Genomic DNA, 23,413 nt, shown 5'->3' on the forward strand with positions numbered 1-23,413 from the left:
CCAGTTTTCAAACAACAATTTCTCTTTTTAAAAGGCCATTTCCCTAAAATTGTAAATATATAATGCAATCTTATAAATACAACCTGAAAAAAGTCACCAGCATTTCCCACCCACACAAACATTATTAATGTCTTTGTGCATTTCTTCTCACCTTTTCCCCCTTATGAATCATTTTATTTAAGATTTACGTAATTGTAACCACAATATTTACACAATTTTATATCCTGCCTTTTTCACCTAATATATTGTAACCATTATCCGTGTTATTTTATGGTATTTGTAAACATAATCTTTAATGGCCTCATAATCTGTTATTAAGTGAATATGTTATAGTTTGCTTAACTAGTCCTCTCTTTTAGACCCATAGGCTGTTTCCAGTTTTTTGGAGAGGGTACACACCTAGCAAGAGGAGAAATTTGGTTTGAAACCCTTACCTAGATTTGTGTTTTTCTGCTATTCCAGACTCTGCGTATGCTTTGTTGAGCCTGCACGAGTCCTGCTTCATTTTGGAACCCCCTGGCTAATGTGATAGATCAGAATGGTATTCTGGATTAAATTGCATTTCTGTTGATTACAACTTAGACTCTTTTTTTCTGTATTTTGTCAACTAGCTCTGTTCTTCCTTAACGATGCAAATGTCTCAGTTTATCTCTTTATTTCAGTTATTTTATCTTAGTATACATGCAGGCCTGAGATTTTTATGCAGTTAAATCCAGGTAGCTTCTCTTTGTGACTTTTTTCTAAACCTTTAAAGTTAGACATTCCTCTTCACCCTAGAGGTTTGGTAAATATTCAATTCAATTGCCTCTTAGTTTCTTTCTATGGCTTAATTCTCTTATGTTTTACTCTTTAGTGCATCTGGTATTTATTTTGGTGTGTGGTGTGAGATATGGATATACATTGTTCTTGCTTCCAAACTGCAAACCTATTTTGTTGATTGAATCCCTCTTCTTTTTGATGTGTGATGTATTGTATTTCATATATCATTTTTTTACTTGCACGTTGTAGGTATTTGTCATAAGAAATATACCAAAAACCATTGGGATTAATCACTTTTATTTACATATTTAGTTTTATATTGTGGCAAGTTATTTGGATGAGGCAATTATATGACTTGCTTCAGAGTCAAAAAAAAATGGGCTAGTTGTGCACAATAGACTGTCATGTGGGGAGCCCCCTCAAGCTCTAGAAAGAAAAGAATTTAGGTCACTCTTTCTGAATGAGGGGTGCTTATCAGAATCAATTATGGAACTTTAAAAGATATACAACCTTAAGACCCACCACCAGAAATTATCATTCTGTAGGTTTGAGGTCAGGGCTGAGCATCTCTGTTTTTTTTAAAACATTGCGCAGAGGATTCTGATGTGTACCCCATTTGAGAACCATGGTCCAGGGCAGGGGTCAGCAAACTAGGGTCCGTGAGCCAAAGCCAGCCTGCCACCTGTTTTTGTGTGGCCCATGACCTAAGAAGGGTTTTCGCATTCTTAACTGGTTGAAAAAAATTAAAAAATTAAATTATTTCATGATGTGAAAATAATACAAAATTCAAATTCCAGTGCCCAAAGATAAGGTTTTATTGGACTACACCCATGCTCACGTGTTTATGTGTTGTCTTTGGCCATTTTACTGCTGCAATGGCAGAATTGAGTAGTTGTGATAAACCGTATGGCCTGCAAAACCAGAAATATATACCATCTGGCATGTTGCAGGGAAAGCTTGTGATCCTGGCCCACAGGAATGAAATGAGAATCAGAGGTCCTTGGTTCTAGGGTATGTACTGCTGATGGGCTGAATGGCTAGGTTCATCTCAGAATGAACAGAATGGTTAGTTGTTTGTCTGAGAAGCAAAATTACTACAGTTATACAAGGCTGAGTGCAAGAAACAGTGTTAAATTTTTTTTTTTAAATTGCAGATCTGCCATTTCTTGCAACAACGTGAATCTAATGTCTTCAAGTTTTGCTGCAAAATAGCCAAAAATTCTGCTTGAACTAGAATAAACCACCCTAAATGCATGGCTGAACTTGAAAGAAAGGGTCGTTTTCAGAGACTATAAACAAGGTAGAAAAGTAAACCCAGAGAGCTGAGAGTGTGTGGCACCTGGCATTTGCCTTAAGGGAGTCTTATGATCCCTGGTGATCACTTGGGGGAACAGGGCACAAAGTCTCGGGCCAGTGTAAGGTAAAAAGTTGAATTGTGCATCCCGGTCCCCCACTGCCAACACTGGGACTCTTGGACAACAACACCTTTTCTAAGAGGGTGACTTAGAACAAAAAGGCACACAAAAGCAGACAACAAAGAATCTTGCTTAGTTCAGAGTAAGGAAGAAATTGTCCCCTGGGAATTCACAGCCAATCTGGCTCTTATGCAGACTTGGGGTGCAGACTCACACCCTGTGCAAGGTGTGAAGACACCAAGAATTGGGTTTCAAGGGGTTTCAAGTTGGTGGTGCCCACAGGTGTCTGGCAGCAGAAAAGCTATGTCCCCTCTGGAAGAATGAACTACTCAGCACTACTCAGAATTATATGTAATCCCCGCACAGAAAACTCCAACGGACACGAACTCATACAACAACAGATGTACAAATAGCAAAGCACATGAGGAACTAAGGCATCACGAATGAGAGTCAGAACAAACAAGTGGCAGAAGTCATCCCATTGAGACCTCAGAATAAAGGAATTGCTGCATACAGATGATAAAGTTGTCTTGTTGTATCAGTTTAAAGAAATCAAAGAGTAGGGGCGCCTGGGTGGCTCAGTCTGTTAGGCATCCGACCGCGGCTCAGGTCATGATGTTATGGTTTGTGAGTTTGAGCCCCGCGTCGGGCTCTGTGCTGACAGCTCAGAGCCTGCAGCCTGATTCAGATTCTGTCTCCTTCTCTCTCTGCCCCTCTCCCACTCATTCTCTCTCTCTCTCTCTCTCTCTCAATAATAAATAAACGTAAAAAACTTAGAAACAAAACAGTAAATCAAAAGTATGAGTAAGGAACAAAGACCATTCAAAAGGACCAACAGATTGGAAGAAGAATGAAATAGAAATAAATGTTCCAGAAATTAAAAAAAAAACCCCATAATTATTAAAATGGTATACACTGAAAAAAAAATAGTCTACGCTGTCAATTTAATCACTGTCTACTTTCAGGAGAACAAATTGACCATCCTAAATAGGTGGTAGAGGTGGAGATAAGTTAGTTTTGGAATGAAGAGTGGAGAGCTCTTAAAGACATCCTAAAGATTTTGGAACTTCTATGCGCTATGAAGACCCACTGGTATCTCTCAAGGATGTGTGTGGTCGTGGTCATGTGGGGACTCAGGGTCCCATCATATTTAACCCCACGCCCACCATCCCTCAGAGCATACAACTATGGACTTTCTTAAGAGACACAGGAATCTTAAAAAATAACAACTAAGTTTCAGGGTGCAAATAAGGCACAAGTGGCAAGTTCAGTCCATCACCAAAGTGACAAAGCAACAAATTAACAATGTGTGTTACTGATGCCAACATGGCTGCTGAGAGGCAGGGAAAGGAAGAGCAAAAGCCCAAGAGAGAGTGGCACAGTGGGTTAAGAAAGCAGAGGCGTTGGATTGGAAAATGCGGATTGTGGCAGGCTGAACAGGGAAGTAAATTAATGGATGAAGGTGAAGGTGGAAGGAAAAATAGTTTTAGGTGAATACATAGAAACGTTACTGATTGAACCTAAGGACACAGAGTATCAGCACCAGGGAGTTACCAGTAAACCATGGTTTTATGGAGCCTGGAACCTTAGTGGCTGGGAGGAAGGGAAGTTTCTCTCATTCATTGGTTTCATTCTGAAGATCAAAGCCTTGATTTTTATCATCATTTCTAACATCTTTTGTTAGTATTATTTCTCTAACATGGTATCTTTCAAAGTCTTTCATGAGATCTTTATTTTTGTATCTTCATTGCCCTGATGTTACTATTTCACACTGCATCTCCCCTGAACCCAACACACTGCCACCATCTTTTGAAGCCTAATGTTTTGAAAATCAGCCCCGCCAGCTCCAGGGAGGTTCTCTAATTCTGCTTACATCCTATGTTTTCTTCCCGATCTTCATAGATTAATTTCATTGTGAGACAGCATGCAATTAATGAGACTTATTATGTTAACGAACATACAAGTTATTATTTAATAATTATGTTAGCGATGAAAACAGTTATGGGTTAATTGTTACAATTACTATTAAAATAGACAGCTGAAGGTTGAATTTATGCCTATCGTTCAATGAAAAGGAAATTTAAAGACAGAACTGTGAGCAAATGCTTGGTATGTAGGAGACAATGTATGTGTTTATACATGTAGAAATGAACAGCTATCAACCTCACCGGTAAACGTGGTACAAGAAAGAATTTGACACAAAGAGGTTTTGTGCAGAGTAATCTTAGGAATCTTTTAAGAAACACAAAACTGGGGGCGCCTGGGTGGCTCAGTCGGTTAAGCGTCTGACTCTTGATCTTGGCTCAGGTCATGAGCTCATGGTTTGTGAGTTCAAGCCCCTCATTGGGCTCTGTGCTCATAGCAGAGCCTGCTTGGGATTCTCTCTCTCTGCCCCTCCCCCATGCTCTCTCTTTCTCTCTCTCTCCATCTCAAAAATAAATGAATAAACTTAAAAAAATATCCTTGTTAAGACAATGCATTGCGAGAGTGATTCGTTGTTAATGGCACAGCAGTCTATAAGGGCATGTCTGAGTGGGGAGAAGGAGCGTCATGATGTCATGTGTCTGTCCTGGTCAGCCCTTCATGGCCACTACTGACTTTTTTTCATTTTCTTTATTATTATTAAATTCAGTTTTTATCATTTTTTGAAAGAACATATCCATTTTACTTTCATTGATTTTCTTCTTTCTGTTTGGCTTGAACTCATAGATTGTTGAAGGCAGAGGGAGTCTAGAGCTCATGTAGTCCCATCCTCTTATTTTACAAACTGAGGGCCAGGGAGGGATAGTTATTTGTCCAAATGTAGAGGGTCAGTTTGTAGCAAATTTGGAACTAAAATTCATTCCAGCCTTTGACTCTTTGTTAGATGCTTTCTTTGTTATAAGGTATGTCATAAATAATATATCATTTTGTATGGCTAAAGCATTTTACAATTTTCAAAACGCTGTCGTATATATATCATCTCACTGGGCCGTTACAACACCCAATAAGATAAACTCAGACATTTCTGTCTGCATTTTAGCCAGAGGAGAATCCTGAAATTCACTTGTCGAAGGTCACGTGATTAACGAGTGGTAGAAGTGTCAGGAGAAGCCACTCTTTCCAGTTCCATCTTATTGCTCCTGCATAGCTCCACGAGGTGGCAAAATAGCGGATGAGATAATAATGATTTGTTTCAAAAACCCAAAAGCAACTTTAAATTGACCTTGCAAGCATTTTTGTTTTCAAACTATCAACTCATCACATCGGCAGAATTTGCCTTTGGCGTATTTTGCACTGACCCTACACCGTCTACGTGGCAGTGAGGAGAAGCAGACGAACACTTGGGGTGTGAACAGCACACCTCTGTAAAACCCGTTTTGTGCACTGTTCAGGGATCAGAAATCTCAGTCTTGTGAGGCTAAGCAGTGCTGACCATGAAGCCCTAAGCCCTACGGCCTGTAGAGGCATTTAAGAGAAGTGCGTACAAAAGGTGAGAATTTAGCAAAGTGAGAATGGAGACAGGGACCCAGGAGACTGAGGTCAAAGGAGAGGCTCAAAGGTGGCGTTTGGAATTAGCCCTTTCCCCAGCCTGTTATTATTGATCCAAGCCCTTCTCCATTTGGGATGGCCCATGGTATTAGCCCCCAATGAATGACCCTTCATTCAGGTTCTTCCAGGGCCAAAATTTATAAAAACAGTTAATAGTTATTAAGATTAGCTCATCATGACAAAGTTGACATTTATTGAGAGTTTACTAAGTGCCAGGCGTTTGTTCTAAACACTCTCCGGGTATTAACTCAGTGAGTTCTCCCAAGTTCATGAAGTAGTTTCCTTTTACAGATGGAAAAATTGACGTGCAAAGAAGTAAATGAAGTATTTTGCTCCAGGTCACACGGCGAGTCATTGGCAGAGCTGGGATTCAAACCAGAGTCCTTGGGATTAATCACCAGGCTACACAGGTAAATGTCGGGTAAATACTAAATGGTACCAGAAAGGATTGATTACTTGGCCCCTATGGTGACATCATAGCTTGCTAGGCAGGCTGCTGTGTGTTTTGCTTGAGGTGCGAACTATGCGCCCAAGTGAAAAGTCAGCCACGGAGGGTTGACTTTGTGCAGACTGGCCACTCCACACCCAATATGTCAGTTTTCTGTGTGGCTGTGAAAGGCACTTAGCTGAAGGCTATGCAAACCACAGCCTCACCCGTGAACCATTCTCCGCGTGCATGAGAATATGCCAATCTTTTTTTTTTTTAATTTTTTAACGTTTTTTAAATTTATTTTTGAGACAGAGAGAGACAGAGCATGAACGGGGGAGGGGCAGAGAGAGAGGGAGACACAGAATCCCAAGCAGGCTCCAGGCTCTGAGCCATCAGCCCAGAGCCCGACGCGGGGCTGGAACTCACGGACCGCGAGATCGTGACCTGAGCTGAAGTCGGACGCTTAACCGACTGAGTCACCCAGGCGCCCCGAGAATATGCCAGTCTTAATGGAAGTATGCGGCAGTGTGGGTGTGCCAGTTTCTAAACCCTTCACCACCGGGTTGTAGGGACGAGCGGTATTATGCCCTTCAAACGTAGAGGTAGAGTCAGTCCCTATATGTGTTAGAATCAGGCCAGGGTTATTGGCAGCTTCTGTGAAGGAGGAAAAAGGGAGGAGGAGCCGGAGTAATTCTCTGTCTTCACTGATTTCAGAGGCTGTTTACATGCAACGTTTCCATTGTTTCTGCAACTTTTCTTCTCCTTTTCAACAAATTTACAGTGGAGGGAAAAGATGTGCTCAATGGTGGTGCCAAGAGTCCTGCAGAAAGTAGAACTGCCAAGGTCAGGAAATGGAACACATGCTTTTCTCCAAGGCAGTTTTTGTTTGTTTCTCGTCAGATCAGCGGTCATGCAGGGAAAAGGGCCATGGACAGGTCCAGAGGCAAGTTTAGTGGTAAGGAAATAGCCACAGCCTCCAACGGGTTGTAGCTTATGATCAGAACAGCTTGAAATAGTCTGTTTCATTAAAACAGGGGCCTGGCATGGAGTGTTGGCTTCTGAGGGCTTGGAAGGTCAAGTAGAATCTATGCGGTCGCTTTTGCTGCAGCTGTTATGAGTCATTATAGGAATCGTGAAGCCCATGAAAGCAGAACAATAGGATCTATAGCAAGTAGAAATCATCTACTTTCAGGGTTAGAACATGAAAGGTTCTCTTTGTTCTTCCAAGATGATTTACTATTTTTTAGAGCATGGGTCTATGGTGATGCTGAATCTAGCTGCCTGGCTCTTTAAGGAGGCAACTGAGGATGGGCCGCCGAGGTGGCTCAGTCGATTGAGTGTCCCACTCTTGATTTCAGCTCAGGTCATGATCCCAGGGTTGTGAGATCGAGCTCCTTCTAGGGCTTTGCACTGAGTGTAGAGCCTGCTTAAGGTTCTCTCTCGCTCTCCCTCTGCCCCTTTCCCCCACTCATGCTCTCTCTCTCTCTCTTCAAACAAACAAACAAAAAAAGATGGAGACAACTGAGGAAGAAATACTCTTTAATTTATCCCTAAGAAGGCTTTTCCAGTTAAAAATCAACCAAACAACAGGCACCTGGGTGGCTCAGTCGGTAAAGCCTCTGACTTCAACTCAGGTCACGATCTCGTGGTTCATGGGTTTGAGCCCCACATCAGGCTCTGTGCTGATAGCTCAGAGCCTGGAGCCTGCTTCAGATTCTGTGTCCCCTCTCTCTCTGCCCCACCCCTGCTCATGCTCTGTCTCTCTTTCTCGCTCTCTTAAAAATAAACATTAAAAAAAAGCAACCAAACAAGCAAACAACCCAATAAACCAACATCTAAAGAATCTGAACATCTCTATCAGTAAAATCCCAATTTGTGGAAACCTGCATTTGGAAATAAGTGTTTTTCAAATCCAAGGGTGCAGGAGGTGTGAATGTTGCTTGGCAAATCCAGGGCATTGTTATTAGCTGTAAATATTAAAACATTTAATTAATAAGTTTGCTCTCCCCTTTGAGTACAGGTAGGCATAAAGGGGCAGAAAGCCGCCCCCACCTTCCAGGGCCCTGTTTCTAAGTGACTTCAACAAAAACAGTGCTTCTTGCTGCCCAAAGCCTGATGGGATTCTCCCTGCGATGACAAAACACAGCTGGATGTTGGCTCACAGGCAGGGCAGGGTCTCCACTCACTCGTGGCCCCTGGTTCTTCCTTCGATGTGCCCACTTTGGGAAGTGCTAATAGGAACTATTAAAACCACTGGGGTGAGGGTGGAGGCTCAGATGGGCATGTGACAAGCTAAGCATCTATGTGGCTGTTTGGTGCTTAAAAAGAGGTGGAAACGTAGCTGAGCCTAGACAAGGACCAGTGCTGACTGTTGGAATTCCAGAATTAGATATGTTTCTGTTTGAATGACATTCTCTGCCCCACAAGAAAATAGGTGGATGTCACCATTAGGAACAGGGGAAGAGCCACAGCAGCCTGCTTGTGATAGATCCAGTGCGAGGCGTGTTTCTCCAGGAGATTTGCGGGACCAGATGTCTTAGGGTTTTTACTGTTTGGAGAGTGACCGCGTGGAGAGGTTGGCTTTCTGTAATACTGGATGCTGGTGTGCTACTCAGGAGCACTTGGGTACTGATCTGGCTTTGTCTGCTCTGACAAGGGTAAGGTATAAGACTTTGGATGCAGAATTTGGGTTAAGATCCAGGAGGACCTGAGGTTCTGCAGTGTTCCCGAAATAGAAACTCACAGCTTGTTGCTGTCTTGGTGATGTATGCCTGAGCATAGATGGACAGGAATTTGGGGTCTCTCCTAATGCTAGCAGAGGGAGAGGCTGATACAGAGGGTCTTCACCTGATCCTGGGCCAGGAAGACTCCTTGCTGCTTCCTTTGGATCCCTGGCTATGTCGCGTGGAGATCTATAACTGTGCATGAAGGTGGCCTCTTCTTACCATGTGTCATGCTGCAAATAATATCTCCATTTTAGCTCTGTTTATTTTAATATCTGGGGGGAAAAAGACTTAAATTAAATCACATACAGAAACTAAGTCTACCAATTTTCTGGAAATTGAATTCAACCAAAGTGTTATATAATGGCTAACCTACAAATGAACTGCATCAAAAAAAAATCTAATGAGTTAGTTTCAGTTAGAGCTAAGGCAGTGCTGTTTTTAACTTTTTATCTTGACATAATCTCAGACTTCGAGTAAAGTTGCAAGAACAGTACAAAAGTCTGCCCAGATCCCTTTCATCCTGTGTCCCCAAATGGGAATATTTTACCAATTTTGTTTTCTCTCTTCTGCTTTCCCTCTCCATTTCTCCCTCCCTGTCTCCCCCTCTCGACTGTTTTAAAAAAGTTGCAGACCTGATGCCTCTTTACCCATATATTCTTCAGTGTGTGTTTGTTAGTAATAAGGGCGTTCCCTTACATAACCGTAGTACAGTTATCAAAAGCAGAAAAAGAATATTAACACAATACCATTATTTGATCTATAAGCCATATTCCTATTTTGTCAGTTGTCCCAGTGATGTTCTTTATAGCAAGATAAAATTTCATATCATGCTTGGCATGCAGTTGTCCTATCTCCTTAGCCCCTTTTATTTTGAGACAGTTTCCTAGTCTTTCTTCAAAGCAACCCATATTTAAAAGCATTTAGAGTAGATTAAAGGAGAGAATCAAGTTAATGTGGAGTCTACCAGCTTTCCTTTCATCTTTATAATAGAATTGCATCATAATAGCATTTTTAGTTGAATACACAATCACGTACTTAAATACTACATTTCCCAGTTGACCTTTAGAGGTGGCCAGGTGACTAGAATGTAGGGCAATGGGAAGTGGGTAGAAGTAATACATGCAATGGGCGTAGAGATAACACTGGTGGTGGCTGTGCTCTCTTGGACCATGAGACTGATCAACAAGAGATCCCTGATAATCTTGAAACAACCACACCAGCCCTTGGTGATCTACCTGATTACACACGCCCCCCCCCCCATCTCCTTATTCCTCTCAGAAATTTAAGGACTTAAAAAAAAACAGCCCCCAACATACTGTTACAGACCTAAGAAAATTGATAATAATTCTTAATATTATCAAGTATCCATATCCTGGTCCTTATCATTTTGGGTTTCTTTCTTACAGCATTTGTACTATTAAACTGACCAATGCAATTGTCTAAACCACTATTCAAGGAATTGTTCCAATACCCTGGAAATATTTCTGCCATAGGAGAAAAAAGCATAAGAGTTAACATGGTAACAGTGTAGCAGAGATTGTTTTTATTGGTAATTTTACCAAGACTGGAATCTTTTGCCTCCTTTATGCTTTTACTCAGTTTTTTTTTTCATGACATTTTCTCATGTGCATTTGTGTTAGTCAAAACTGTAATCTCTGTGAAATTACAAAACTGTCTTTGTTCTGTAGATTTAAAGTCTTGGAAGAGTTTTGGGTTGAAAGATCTGCCCCTGCAATTTCCACATGTTGCCATCAGGTGGCAGTAGAGTTATATATGTTCTGAGCAGCCTAGGTAAGGGAGTTTCTCTGGTGACATCAGTGGGAGTTTCTGAGCTAGAACACTGGACAAAAAAATATGATCTATTTATTTTAAAAAGGGCAATACAACTGAAGAAAATTAACTTCAGAGAAAATACAGGACTCTCATCAACATCTGTCATGTGTTCTTTAGCATAACTAAGCTAAAGTCGTGGTCTTGATGTTAAACCTGCAAGGACTTTATTTTTCATTTTCTATTTCTCACAGGACCACTCTTAATACCCCTTTCTCTTAATTGCTTTCTTCAAGTAAGGGAGTTCTCTCCCTCTTGTAATCTAGACAAAAGTGTAGGCTTTCTGGTCAACTAAAATGGCCTAAAATTAAACTTTTCTCTAGCTTTTTGCTAAAATTCCTTTCTTACTCCTAAATTTTAGGAAGAAGGAAAAAATTGTAAACAGTATCTCTTTAAACCTATTCCAACCTTGTGTTCATGGGTTCAACTACATATGGTGTTTTGTCACTTAGAATTCTTCCCAAATTTCCCCCTTCCCAAATTAATACAGTTTGGGAACATACTTGACCCACTCTGCATACCTAATTAACAGTCTTTTGTAGCACCTGGGTTATCAAAGATAACACCCAGGAGGAAGCCAGAGAATTCAACCAAAGTGAAAAAGATTTGGGTGAGTTTTTGTTACTTGTATAAAGAAAAGTGATCTCATGCATTTTCCTCTTTTCCACCAACAGCGACTACAGAAAGAATGAGAAGGGAGTTTTCCACATCTTTAAGCTAAGGCATGAAGAAGCAAGGAGGGTCTTGGTTATAAGGGAGGATAAGTTTGCTATAACCATGTTGCTTTAGATCTGTCCTGTGGGTGTTATGTCATTGTAGACGAGATTAGGGTCATTTGCTCCCTGATGCATTTTATTTGGAATTACCAGTGCCAAGTGGGCTAGAAATAGTTATAAATGTTAGGCGCACAATTCCTAAGTTTGGGCTCTGAAATCATTGCAGGAAATTAGAAAATAAAATGTTCAGTTCTTTGTCCTACCCAGGGGCAAAGTTGTGCCCGGAAAGCTGCTTCTGTTCATAGGTAGACTTGGGCCTACAGCTCAATCCACAATGTCCATTATGGTCTCTTTGGAACCTTTTGTTCTCTTTCTATACAGACTTTGATAAAAGGCAGAGGAATTAGACACACACACACACAATCAATGTAATTCATAGCTTTGTTTATATCAAGGAAATATATAGAAGATGTGACCCAAAGTAAAATGAGCTATTCATTTATGAAACGTTTCTTGAGTATCTTCTGTGTGTCTGACACTGTACTGGGTGATGTACCAGCAAAGATAAAAAGATACTGTTTCTACTTCCATGGGTTCACGGTCTCCTCCATGCAATACCTATTTTTTTTAAAAAATTTCTTTTTATTTTAGAGGGGGAGGGGGGAAAGAGGGAGAGGGAGAGAGAGACTCATAAGCAGGCTCCATGCTCAGCACTGAGCCCAGCAAGGGGCTTGACCCTGGGATCATGACCTGAGCTGCAATCACGAGTCCGAGGCTCAACCGACTGAGCCACTCAGGTGGCCCCACGCAATACCTATTTTATTATTATTTTTTTTAAATTTTTTTTAACATTTATTTATTTTTTGAGACAGAGAAAGACAGAGCATGAACGGGGGAGGGTCAGAGAGAGAGGGAGACACAGAATCTGAAACAGGCTCCAGGCTCTGAGCGGTCAGCACAGAGCCCGACGCGGGGCTCGAACTCATGGACTGTGAGATCATGACCTGAGCCGAAGTCGGCCGCTTAACTGACTGAGCCACCCAGGCGCCCTCACAATACCGATTTTAAAATGTCGAGAGTAGCCTAACGAGAGACTCAAAATATTATTGAGGCTGTTGGTTTTCCTTCAATTCTCACTTTTCACAGGTATGAATGATTGAGCTATACAGCAACTGCTTGGTCTTTGTTAGGATTTCTCTTTAATACAGGGAAGTTAAGAGAAAACCTTTTAAAGCATGGGACTGAAACTTACCTGCCATGTGGCTCATACCCCAAAATGGGTAACTTTCTGGAAATGGCAAATCCACTTATAATAGGAAGCAGTTTTCCTAGGACATCTCTTTTATTTTTTTGCCCCCGGGTAGGACAAATTTGGCAAAATTTCCTCACTCTGTTTTTTTTCTCCTGAAATCTTTTCCATATATTAATACATGTAGCAAACCTCACAACAATGCTAGGAAGTATCATTTCTATGCTCATTTTATAGATGATGAAACTGGTGCACAGTGTGGGTTAGGAATTTGTCCCAAGGTTACACAGCTAGTTGAGTGCCAGCAAAGATCTAAAAACAGACAGTGGGGCTCCAGGATCTGCATTAACATTTTTTAAAAATATTTATTTATTTTTGAGAGAGAGAGAGAGAGAGAGAGAGAGAGAAAGAGAGAGGAGTGAGTGGGTGAGGGGCAGAGAGAGAGGGAAACACAGAATTCAAAGCAGGCTCTAGGCTCTGAGCTGTCAGCACAGAGCCTGACACGAGGCTCGAACCCATGAGCTGTGAGATCATGACCTGAGCCAAAGTTGGATGCTTAACTGACTGAGCCACCCAGGCGCCCCCAGGATCTGCATTTTTAACCACTTCTTTTCATACTTATGGTCTTAAGTGAGGGGTGGGGGGGTACTCATGATAAGAAAACATCCCTTATTTTGGGATTTCACTTCAAGGCAACTAATTAATTTAGAGATCAGCATACCTAGGTAGTAGCTTACGCATCAGGGACTGAGGATTCTCATAAACTTACTATGGGGTAGGGAGATCGACATATCTGCAGATAGCTGTGGTAAAAGGCAGAAAGCAACCAGCACTGGAGCAGCTGAGAGCATGCTCTGTCAGCACAAAGGAGGAAGCAAGAGCAATTTTGTCTTGATTTTAGTGTTGCAAAATCTCGCTAGGAGATAACTGTTGGTTCTCTCTATGCTTAACAGAGTTTTGCCTCTATTATTTGGGATGGGAATTCTTGGTTCTATCCTTGTTGTGTAGACTTTTTTTTTGGCCTCTGTTATTGTCCGATAATAGAGGGGCTAATATCTACCAGCACTCAGCAAATGCATAGATTTGTGCTTGGGTTCATATTTCAGTCCTCAACCGAGTGGCTGGATTCAACCATCTTCGCTTGACCCAAAGAGCTTCAGGGCATTCATCTCATTGTTGGGTCCCTGTGAACTGGCTTATATGACCTACCCATTGAGCTTGAGCTCTTTTAGGTGGAAGGAGAGCCTTTTGGCTGGAAGCTGCAGACCTAGCCTGGGACCAGTCACTCACATAGTAGGTACTCAAAGCAGATATTTATGAAATAAATGAGATGCAAACAATTAACCCTGGGAGCAAGGAAAGAACCTCATCACCTATTTGTCGTACTGCTCAGTCCAATATACTTTTGACATCTTTCCTTCTTAATGAGGACAGAAGCTGTTCATTAAATAAATTAACCATTAAGTTGAGAACACGAATGTCAATATAGACACAGGCTGTTAATTTGCCAGTCACTGATGCATCCAGGGCCTGAAGGACCTCAGACCCTGCACGTATGTTCAACAGCAGGCAATTGAAACATGGCTGGGAGGGACTAAACCGACACGGAGCTCACACAATTTGCTAGAATTGTCCCAAATGAGATACTCTTCCCTCTTGAAAAATGGATGCTTCTTGGCATCAGAATTTGAAGCTAAGTGATTAGGCCTATCCGTTCCCTTTTGACTGTTTAGTTTCCATTTTTAAAATAGATTGTACTATTTCTTACTTGTAATTTGGGCTAATGTTGCCTTGAAAGAAGAAGGTGATAAAGAAAGGGGGAAGACATCTTTGATCATTCGTCATACTGTGGAAAATCTGACAGTGGCTTTTATTAACAGATGGGACCCTAGAGAATTTCTCTGCCTGATCTTCCCCCAGTGCTCTGTCTAATTGAGTAGGGAAAACAGCTTAGCGGGGACCAGGACAGCTGCCGAATGAAGCCATTGGCATTTCAGTTGAGGCTAAAATCTCTGCCATGCTCTGAGCTATTTTTTTTTTTTTTTTTTGCACGCTGCTCTTGTAGGCTGCTGAAGCATACATAGTTGAAGGATGATGGTATTAGTGAGATGTGGTGGCAAAATCACCGACGTGGAAACTGGGAGACTTGAGGTCCAGCTGGTTCTGTCGCAACCAGCCTTGAGAACTTGGAGGGAGTCCTTCCCTTCTCTGGGCCTCAGCTTCCATGTTTGTAACATGCACAGAGCAGAATGGATAATCTCCTGGGTCTTACTCAATTCTGACATTTAGTAAGTCCTTCTTGCCATAGAGAAAAGAGAAAAGGAGCTTAGAAGGTTAGGTTTGGAAAATTCTTGCTTGGGGCTTACACAACTGTTATCCTAGAAGTAGAATTTTTCCAAATATGTTTGGCAAATATGAAGGCAGGGTGAGGCCGGTGGGGAGGATGGAATGTGAAGATGTCTTTGGAAATGCATTTGGGAAACTCTTTATCTACCTCCCCCTTCCCTTACCCATCCATTCCCCCACAGAACTGCTAAAGGAATCTACTATGACACCAATTCGTTAAAGCATTAAAATTTTTTTAAAGTTTATTTATTTATTTTGAAAGATACGGAGATAGCATGTGAGCAGGGGAGGGGCAGAGAGAGAGGGAAAGAGAGAGAAGCCCAAGCAGGCTCCGAGCTGCCAGTGCAGAGCCCGACGCAGGGCTCAAACTCACGAACCGTGAGATCATGACCTGAGCTGAAACCAAGAGTCGGACTCTTAACCGACTGAACCAACCAGGTGCCCCTCATTAATGCATTTTTTTTTTTCCCTTCAGAACTATCAGTGCAGCGTTATTAACCCTGGGAACAAGGAAAGATAGGATAGGATAACATTTTTCTTGATCGGTGATGTATCCTAGTAACGCGTATTGAAAATTTTTCAGTGGTTAGCCATAGAGGTCAGTTTCCAGCTTTCATCCATAAGTGCCTTCATGATTTTGTCCCCGTTACCTCTTTATCTTCATTTTATACAACCCTCCTGAATATATTTGTCCCTCCAAGTATACTATATTGTCTGCAGTTCTCCCAGGATACCACAATGTTGATCATTTCTGTGCCTTTGTATGTGTTACATGCCATGGATGCTTTTCTCTGAGTGTTCTTCTAGTTAATTAGTTCATCACAACTCACATCAAATCCCATTTACTCTGGAAAGCCTTGTCTGATCTCTCTCCCCCATTTATGATTTAGATGTGTTTTCACTTGGTTTCTGTGGTATTCAATGCATACCTCTATCTAACTACTTATCATGATATTGTGCAGTTATTACCATTTCTGGCACACTGTCTAGAATATACTAGTTGCTCATTTAAAGTTATTTAATGAATGATTCAATGAGTTAATCCCTCAGCTCCCATTCTAGGCTCTATTGTGTCCATAGTTCTCTTTTTCCTTTCATGCACGAGGTCCCAGAGCTTCAGCTTTTTCTTTGCCCTAGGATTCCTCCAGCCCTCAAAACTTGGCTATAGAGTAGAAGTCCATTTTCTCCATTCATTCTTTTTTGTTGGCTCAGTGAAAAGTCCACAGACCCCTTTTGTGTTATGTATTGATCACTTCATGGAAATAGAAGATAAAACTAACAAAGCTGGTTCTAGAAACTCACAGTCACTTTCTACCACTGTCCTCTTTATCCCTTTCTGTGATGATAACTGGAATCTCAGCTAGACTTCTGCCCTCTGATTTATGCTCAGAGTTGGAGTTCCCCGATCCGTTTCATGCCTTTGACCTCCCCTTCAGGTGTCTTATGAACCTCAGTCTTTGTGATTGGTGCCTCTTGGGGCTGAGGATATGGTTAAGGCTGTATAACAAAATACCCCAAAACTTAGCAGCTCAAAATAACAAACATTTAGTATCTCGCAAAGTTTCCGAGGGCCATGAATCCACTAGTGGCTTTGTTGTATGGTTTTGGCTCGTGGTGCCTTACGGGCTGTCAAGTTACTGACTGGGGATACAGCCTCAGCTGAAGGGTCTGTTTCAAGCCCATTCACACGGTTGTTGGCAGGCCTCGGTTCTTTGCAGACTCCTAAACTGAGCTCCTCATTTCCTCACTGGCTGCCGGCTAGAGACCTCCCTCAGTCCCTTGCCATGTGGACCTCTCCATAAGACAGCTCACAACATGGCAGCCAGTTTCCTCAGAAGTGACAAATCATCACTTCTGCCATATGTTATTGGTCATGCCGACTCAGCCCTGGTACCGCGTGAGAGGGGACTACACAAGAGTGTGAATACCCAGAGATGGGGGTCATTGGGAGCTATCCTGTAGGCTGGTTGCCATAGGCAGAATTGGGGCCTTTTTTTCTCCAGTGGAAAGTAGCATTTTTGAGAACTTCCCAGCTGGATGGGGCTTGTGGTGTACTTGGGAATGATTTTTCTCTATGCATTTCTTTATTGATGTTTTGGCGTTTAAATCCAAACTCTTTTTACAATTTTAGATACATCATTTCAGCTGATGCAGCTTTTGACTATTTGGAAGAAAGATGAGCATCCCATACAATTAGGAGTGTAGAATGCAATCTTGGCCTTAAGCCATCAGATTTCCTAGACTCCAAATGGCAAATTAGAATAAAAGTTTCTAATTTTTGCTTTGTAAGCAAGGCATTATTTTCTGCACACTGAAGGTGGGTGTCAGGAGGGCAGAGAAGTGCCTAAGGCATGATGAAATGATAGATTTTTTTTTAAATAAAATCACCTGCTTTGTGGTTACTTCCACCGCTTATAAATTATACTTATGTATTATTCACATAAGTGATTTTCTAATTAGTTATAATAGAAATCATCAAGTCAATCCTGCTGTTTTCAGAAGCTGGTAGATAAGTCGACGTGACAGAAACATTTCGAGGGGATATATTTTGGGGTCAAAGGGTCAGACTGTCTTGTTGGATCAGCGTACAAGCATGTGAGGTGTCCTGGTCCATACAGTTATGCCCTGTTCACAACTCAGCTCCTGGATGGTGGTTTTCATAGTAACTCTCTTAGAGTCCTAGCGGACGGGAGGGAAGGGAGGGGTGGTGATGACTAAGGCTGGTGCTGTACCTGGAATGTTCCAGCCCCCCCCCCCGCCCCCCGCTTTTTACCCTTTCTGCAAGTAGAGTACCTCTACAATTTTTTTTCTTATATTAGGTTCCAGATAACTACAATATCATTTTGAGAAAAGATTTAGCAGCTTCAAATAAAAAGGCATCTGAAAACCTCCAGCCTGGGAGACAATGTAATTGAAGTATCTCAGAAAGATACCCCTGAGCGCATGTGACATTTTTGATAAGAAAGACAGTGAGCAGAGAGATCAAATGGGTGGTTTCTCCTCTAAATTCTCCTTTGGGGAAACCGAACCTTTTTTCTGACGACGGTGCTTTTGTTCAAAATGCGGTTTAACTGTTAAATCTGCTATCAGAAGGCCCAGGATTGATTAACACCTGCATCTTCCAAGGGAGGATTTGCCACCAGGGTTTCTCAGTTGCAGCACTGTTGACATTTGACGTAGGGGCTGGATCATTCTTTGTTGTGGGGTCTGCCCTGTGCACTGTAGGAGGTTTAGCAGCATCCCTGGCCTCTACCCACAGGATGCCAGGAGCACCCTTCTCCCCAAGTGTGACAACCAAATATGTCTCCAGACATTGACAAAGGTTCCCAGGGTGGCAAAATCCCCCCTGGTTGAGAACCACTGGGGTAGTAAGTATAAGGAACGACCAACGGGACAATGCTGTTTTTGGCCCCCAAACTGTGGTTGCATGTGAGGCACTGTCACTGCTTTTCATGTGACTGGTTCAGAACCAACTGGTTCTGAAGCCATTCTCCAGAGACAAGTGCCAAGACATTTTTGAATAAAATTCTGGCATTGCTGCAATGAGGGTTGCATCTCCCAACATAAATTCTTGGAAGGTAGCAGACTTGTTTAGCTGTACAGTTCTGGTATGTTTGTTATAAACTAGCCCACCAAAGTCTCTCTCTCACCCGAGGAGAAACTGATGTAGAAAAAAACAAGCGTGGTGCTCTTGTTGTCCGGTAATTCTGTTAGTAAATTTAGGAGGAAAAAAAGCGGGGGTCGGGGGGCGGGTGGGAATCCTTGTTTCGAAGTCTGGCATTAAAGATCACGTTTGCGATTAGCATAGATTTCTACCTCTGCCTCCTCCTGGAAGTTCCCTGGATGTCTCATTCTTCCTGACTGATATAACTGCAATATCCTATTGTCATTGAATCATAAAAGAGATTTTGTTCGCTTACCTGACACTGGTAATAAGTTTGCATTCCCCCCTGCAAGTGTCCAGGCAGGGTAACAGCAACAAGAACAAGGGCAGAAGAAAAGCTTTCTTTGAAAAGCATTTGCCCCTAATGGATTGCAGCTGTAACAGACGACGCCACCAATTAAAACACCCTGGCTTTGGCTCTGCCCAAATGAAGGGTCCACGTGCTGACCTTACAATCAGTCACCTTGGGGGCACTGAGGGTCGAGGGGCATCTGTTTGAAATTTCCTGCCACAACAGTGCCATTTGCAGAAGTGGCCAGGCAACAAACCAGGACGGTGTGGGCTTTCTTTATCAGATGTCTCCTCGGATCTTTTTTTTTTTTTTTTTTTTTTTTTTTGAGAGAGAGGTCCTAGAAAAGAAGGTGATTGCTTGGTGTGGAGCACCAGGACTCTATTAGGAAAGAAGACCCCCAAACGGCATGTGATCCTGGGGCTGGGCTGTCCCTGGAGGAGACACCCATGTTCCCTCAGTGGGGACCAAAGGCAAGAACAGAAACTCCGACTGAAAAATGCACGTCCGGGGACTTACTGGAACCCCTGGTACTGGTATGAGAAATACACGGACAGAAAAGCAGAATTTGCGTAGGTTAGATGCTGCTAGTGAAAACGGTTATATAAACCTCCGGAGGAATACACTGAATTTATTTTTAGGTTGCCTTTGTTACAGGCTAAGATCTTGGAGAGGTAGGGTTGAAAATGGTGGCTGCCGGATAGAAAACAGAATGGAATAATCTGTGGATGTCACCAGAGCTTGTCACCTAACAAATGGTGGGTAAAATGGTAAAAATAGTGATCATCATTATCATTAATTGCATGGGGGCTATTGCATATCCCTATACATATCCGAAGGAAAAGAGAGAACAAAGTAGATATGGAACTGATTTAGCCTTTCAAGCGAATTGTAGCCTCAGTTACTTACTTTAGGCGAGCTGTTAATTATCTGGATAGTTCTCTCTGCCCTTGTATTGGCTTCTGCGGCTGTGGCAACAAAGTATCACAAACTGGGTGGCTTAAAACAACAGAAATTTATTCCCTCAGCTCTGGAGGCCAGAAGTAAACAATCAAGGTGTTGGTAGGGCCGTGTTCCTGCCCATTTGCCTCTGGAGCAAATCCTTTGCCAACAGCCCTTGTCCTTGAGGGCAGACCAGAAGTGTGTTGGTAGGTGGTGAAGGTTGGGGTGTCGGTGCGAGCTATCCTGGCAACAGCATTGCCTTGTGCTAGTGGAGACTTAAGGAATTATTCCCTGTGGAAGAGAAGAGGTGCATTGAGAGAGGCTCTGAGTAGGGATGACAGGCTTGGTCACAGGTTGCATAGAGGGGCTGAAAGGCCAGAGAGGGGCTGATGATGACAGATTTCTTGTTTGAGACACCGGTGGTATTAGTGACAGATGTGAGGAAGTTGGGGAGGCAACCCATGCTGGGATAGCAGCTGGTGAATTTGCTTTTAAAGAGTGGATTCTGGCCTCGTTAACGTGTCGGAAGCTCCTCCCCCATCCATAGAGTCCCCATGACTCACCTCCATCATGGCTGTACTATTGCCCCATGCGCATGTGCTTGAGGGGAGCGCGGGTACGATGTCAGACTTTGACATCTCTAGGATGTCAGTAGTTGGACAATAAAAGCTCCTCGAAGCCTGTGTTTTTGGTAGGTGTGCAGAGCGATTTCTACCAGCTATTTAGAATGATGTGTGGAGATTCGCATGATTTATTATTTTCAAAGCTAGGAAAATATACAACTTCTTATGCTTAGTCAATAATTAGGGAATAATAAACCCCACCAAAGAACTTCTGTAATTTTTCAAGGACCAAATGTTTTACTTCTCAGATATCTGTTTTTCTCAGTCATTGACTGCTATTCAGCCATTTAACTAGTTAATATGAGCACCCAAGGTAAATAAATGGAGACCTTTTAACCCAGAGACTTTGAGTGACAGCTTGGGCTACACCATCCGTCTTCCACCAAAAGAAAACACAAAAGCGACCCTTAACGAAGTGAGATGCAGACATGTTTTGAAGGTCAGGTAATTTATTTTTTTTTTTTTTGAGGGAGCAGAAGGGTAAAGAATGAAATTTTATTAATTATATGTATATTTTCAGTCCCATTTAGTTTTGCAATATTGAGAGACCACAGAGAGAGACTCAAATTATTATAAATTACAGAAGAGGTCTAGCCATGGTGAGCTTTCTAAATTAAGGTTGTTTTTCTCTATCTCACTGATCTTTGTGTTCTGTTCACGAAAGTGCTTTTCTCTACAATGGTTTTTTACCATCTCAGGACTTTGTATCAGATAGATGTAAACCCCTGAAAAAAATGCATATATATTTTTTTTTCATTCTCTCAGCATAATTTGGCCTTGAAATGGAAACCCTGTCACATGGACTCATGGTTTGCACAGTCCAGGAAAATGAAATTGAGTTCTACAAACTACCAACACTCTCGTGTGTGCACACGTATCCACACGTATGTTCGCTCACATGATATCTGAGAAAGAAAATGTCTGGCAGGAAGGCTGAGCAGTAGAAGTGAAGTAAAATCCCCAGACACGCCGAAGGAAGCTCGCAGGGGCAGCCGCCTCATCAGGAAAACACTTCCTTGTCGTTTCCTCACTTGAGTACCTAATTTCTCCACTGTTCTCCTGAGCCTGTGTATTCACTTGATAGACCCTTCTGTTGGAAATATTTCTCCTCTCTCTGCCTTCTCGTTCCTCCTTTCTCAAAACGAGTCATTAGAAGCGTGGGCTGTGATTCCACACTTGGTTGTGTTGAAGCATCAGCCATGGAGAGAGAGATGTAAAAGGCGCCTTGTCCTGAAAGGAGGTGCATTTCCAGTGAGAAAGAGGAAGGATGGATTAAAATGAGGAGGTCACTCAGAAGGGCCCAGTTAAGGGGCAGGCTCACCGGGCAACAGCTAAGCGTTAAGACATCACTGGAGACATTGGAAATAGTGCCCCACGTAATTCGGATCATTACAGGTAGCCAGAGAAGACAGCGCCTCCCAATGGAATTTTGAAAATAAAACATCTCTTTCCAATGCCGCCTCTTACCCATGATGCTGGATGGAAAGAATATCAGTCAGAAGTGACTCTGGATTCTTGGGATGCCTGGTGTGCCCATGTGTCTGGGTGCCACCCTGGCCAGGGCCACTCAGCGCATCCACACACAGACCATGGCAGCAGCCCGGGGGTGCCCAGAGCAGGAGCTAGGCCCCGAGGCACTTCTCAGTTGTGTCCAAAAGGAACGTTTGGCCTTAGTCCCCACCTCCCAGAAATGTCAGCCCAGTCTATTTTAAGTTCATCTCTCATTAAATAGCAGTGACTGATACCAACTGATACCGTACTTTTCTGCAAATCTTTGTCATTGTTTTTGCCTGGAATAACTGATGATGATTTCCTGCCTTACGAAGTCATGTTCTGTGTTCATGATGCTGGCCTTACCCCTGGCTTCTCTCTCACCCATTTGTTAACCCCATCCTTCCATCCTCCGGCTGGCCCCCTCATCTAGCTCCCCTCACTCCATGGGCCGTCCCCATCTCTGGCTGTGCCCAACTGTGGGTAGGATGTGCTCAGATGTGGAAGAGAGTTTTGCTGGTAGCCTCTGGTCAGGGTTACATTTTATTATTTTATTTTATTTTATTTTATTTTATATTTTATTTTATTTTTAAGTTTATTTATTTTTTTGGAGGGGGAACGAGTGGAGGAGGGGCAAAGGGAGAATCCCAAGTGGAACCTCATGTGGGGCTTGAACCCACAAATGGAGAAATCATGACCTGAGCTGAAACAAAAAGTCAGACGCTTAACTGACTGAACCACCCTGGTGCCCCCCACCCTCAGTCTGTACTTTTAAATATTCCTAGAAAACTCTCACTCTAAAGCCAAAAAAAAAAAAAAAATGTTTTATTGGTGTATTTTCAGGTGGTAGCTAGCAGAGCTATGAATGGAAAGGAATTAACCACTAATGAGCTATTATGACTCAGGAGTTGTATATGTATGATTTTGTTTAATCTTTATCAAAAGCTGATATATAGACATATATTAAGGAGTCTCACGGGCATCCTTGAGTTCAAGGATGACTCGCACAGGCAGCCTACCTGAGTACCCTGGAAAAACAAGAGGGACTGGAATATTTGATGAAAAGCTAGTGGTCTTTGGCACAGGCACTAAGTGCTTCACAGGTAAGGAAGTTCTAAGTTACCCAAGATAACTCAGCTTAGTAAGTGACTGAGGAAGGATTGGGGCAAGGTACAGTATATTCCGGTATCCTGGCACCTCCAACATTTCCTGGTTAAGGCACTGTAGTAATTATAATTTCCATCAACTGAGCATTGTGCCTTTCACCTCATAATGGTACTAAGCTGTCAGTTTCATTATCCCACAAGTGCCAGGCAAGGGAACTGAAGATCAGGGTCGCTCTGTTAACATGCTCAACTGGAACCAAGTAGGACTGTGATGCAGACTGCTTCCCTCAGACTCC

The 23,413-nt window shown here is 42.4% G+C and overlaps 1 long non-coding RNA gene across 1 annotated transcript in view; it reads left to right on the forward strand.

Moving 5' to 3' along the window:
• The window catches only part of LOC123599524, a 379,142-nt gene that overhangs the window by 50,585 nt on the left and 305,144 nt on the right, over window positions 1–23,413 (forward strand). The window contains exon 2 of the long non-coding RNA XR_006713177.1: window positions 5,997–6,115. This is a non-coding gene — a long non-coding RNA (uncharacterized LOC123599524). The remainder of the gene's footprint in view (window positions 1–5,996; window positions 6,116–23,413) is intronic.

Source organism: Leopardus geoffroyi, chromosome C1 (genome assembly GCF_018350155.1).
Source record: "Leopardus geoffroyi isolate Oge1 chromosome C1, O.geoffroyi_Oge1_pat1.0, whole genome shotgun sequence".
In the NCBI taxonomy this organism is placed as follows: Eukaryota; Metazoa; Chordata; class Mammalia; order Carnivora; family Felidae; genus Leopardus; species Leopardus geoffroyi.